At 60.3% G+C, this 2376-nt stretch overlaps 1 long non-coding RNA gene across 1 annotated transcript; it reads left to right on the top strand.

Moving 5' to 3' along the window:
* The first annotated feature begins 563 nt into the window (after positions 1-563).
* Positions 564-1415, top strand: LOC108540269 (uncharacterized). The gene is made up of 2 exons (XR_001888630.1): positions 564-973; positions 1278-1415. It is a non-coding gene; the product is annotated as an uncharacterized LOC108540269 (long non-coding RNA).
* The last annotated feature ends 961 nt before the right edge of the window (positions 1416-2376 follow it).

The raw sequence follows: 2376 nt of genomic DNA, 5'->3' as shown, positions 1-2376 counted from the left end.
GCTCAGGTGGTGACGTAGGGGCGGGGCTTCGGGGGCGAGGCTCTAAGCAGAGGATCTGATGGGTGGAGATGCAAGGGCGTGGCATTGAGGGGCGGGACTCTGAGAGGACGATCCAGGTGGAGATTCAGGGGCGGGGTTCTGTGGGGAGAATCATAGGTGGAGGCGCAGGGGCGTGGCTCTGCAGGGAGGACTTCGTAGGCGGAGATTCGGGGGCGGGGCTCGGGAGATTCATAGGTGGAGATGCAGGGCGGGGCTCTGAGGGGAAGAGCTCAGGTGGTGACGTAGGGGCGGGACTTCGGGGGCGAGGCTCTAAGCAGAGGATCTGATGGGTGGAGACGCAAGGGCGTGTCATTGTGGGGCGGGGCTCTTAAGGGACGATCTCCTGGATGGTGATGCCTGGGCGGGGCTCTGAGAGGAGGATCTCATAGGTGGAGGTACATGGACAGGGTTCGGGGGAGGAACCCATGGGTGAACGGGCGGGGCTTACGGGGAAGAGCGGAGGCTGTCATAGGTGGAGGCGTGTGGGCCGGGCTTCGGGGGGAGGGGCCTATGGGGTAAAAGTGTGGGGTCGGGGCTTGTTGGGAGGAGCCCGTGCGGTGGGCTGGGCTGGGCTGGGCTGGGCTGTGCTGTGCTGGTTCTCGCTGATAGGACCCCCGTTTCTCTTGCCCTGGGTTAGAGGTAGGCACGGTGTGTTTGGGGTCAGGGGAGGGAGGGTGTCCTGCGGACCAATCCGTGTCCAGTCCCCCCCCCACTCCCCTAGGAGGAAAATGCAAATCAGTAAGTCGTTGCATGTGCCAGAGTCTCAAAAACGTTGATCTTTTTCCCTTGGAAGCCCTTGTAGTCGATGAATGGTTTTCCTTTACGGGTGTTTACCAAAATGGTCAGTTCTTGGAACAGCGGAAGCCCCAAAGTGCTCAGAACAGCGTGCAGACCTCTTGCCTCGCTCCTCCCAAAACCTGCCCGTGGTTCCTCGGTAATCCCTGAGCACCCCCAGCTCCCCGGTTCCCTGCTGCGCCCTCCAGAAGCCCAAATTCCACGTAAGGCAGGGTCGCCCTCGTGTCCCGCCGTGGCTCCGGCGTCCCTCCCCCGTCAGATTCCTACTTAGAGGACCTACGGGGCACGGAGTCATATCGGGGGACAAACGCCGGCTGGGGGTGCGTTCTCAGGGGACATTGTCTCAAGAACAGGAGGAGGCCTCCCTGGGCAGGTGTGGACAGGGGACCCCGGGCCTACCCCAAAGGGAAGCATCTCTCACGGTGGTCCTTGTGTCCCCGCAGCCGAGTGGCAGGTGGCGGAGGCCACAGCACTGGTGCACACGCTGGACGGCTGGTCCGTGGTGCAGACAATGGTCGTATCCACCAAATCACCGGACAGGAAGCTCATCTTCGGCAAAGGAAACTTCCAACACCTGACAGGTGGGTCCGTGCAGACCTGCTCCTTCCCTGTCCGCTGCTGCGGAGAACATTCGACCCAGACACACTGAGGGACGGGGGTCTCGCTGGGCCAGAGGGGAAACAGCCTCTTGGGGTGCCCAGGTGAGCTGGGAGCACGCACCAGTAGGAGTCGGAGGACGCGGAGGCTGCACCTGTGTCGAGACTCACACCCAGCCCTGGAGAGATTTAAACTGGTGAAGGTTAGGTCGGGGCAGTTTTTAGAGTCCAACAAACAGGGTGGGCAGTGGACCGGCTGTAACCCCACCTGCCCCTGCAGCCCCCAGCCAAATCCTCCTTCTGGGTGGCCCCCGCGCAGTCTCTAAGGCTGGGGTCCTGCACGCGATCCTTGCGCTTCCCAGGTTTTTGACCATCTGGCTTACAGTGCAGAGTGGGGAAGACGCTACTCACTTGTCCAGCTGGGAGTCGGCTTCCCTGGGTCATTTGCCGAGGTGGGGGATCGGCTTCCCTGCCTGACTCAGATGCGTGTCATCCCGGCCGGGATGTGTTCACACGTCTCTGTGTGTGTCACACCAGAATGTGTTCACCATCCGTGTGTCTGTCCACACTGGGATGTGTCCACTGTGCATGTGTCTGTGTGTGTGCCTGTTGGGACGTGTCACACTGTGTGTGTGTCTGTGTCTGTGTGTTCCACCGGCTGTGTCCACCGTGCATGTGTGTGTCTGTGTGTCCTTGTCAGAACGTGCTCACCGTGTGTGTCTGTCCGTCAGGATGTGTTTACTGCGTGTGTCTCTGTGTATGTGTCTGTGTGTGTCTGTCCCTGTTGGGATGTGTTTACTGTGTTTGTGTCTCTGTGCGCGTGTATCTGTGTCTGCGTGTCTGTGTGTGTGTCTGTGTCCGTTGGGATGTGTTTACTGTGTGTGTGTCTGTGTGTGTGCAGTGTCTGTCCCTGTTGGGATGTGTTTACTGTGTGTGTGTGTGTCTG

The sequence above is a fragment of the Rhinopithecus bieti genome, unplaced genomic scaffold, assembly GCF_001698545.2.
Source record: "Rhinopithecus bieti isolate Rb0 unplaced genomic scaffold, ASM169854v2 scaffold_19537, whole genome shotgun sequence".
Taxonomy (NCBI): Eukaryota; Metazoa; Chordata; class Mammalia; order Primates; family Cercopithecidae; genus Rhinopithecus; species Rhinopithecus bieti.
Note: the sequence above shows the minus strand (reverse complement) of the source record. Positions and strands in the feature narration are given on the sequence as shown.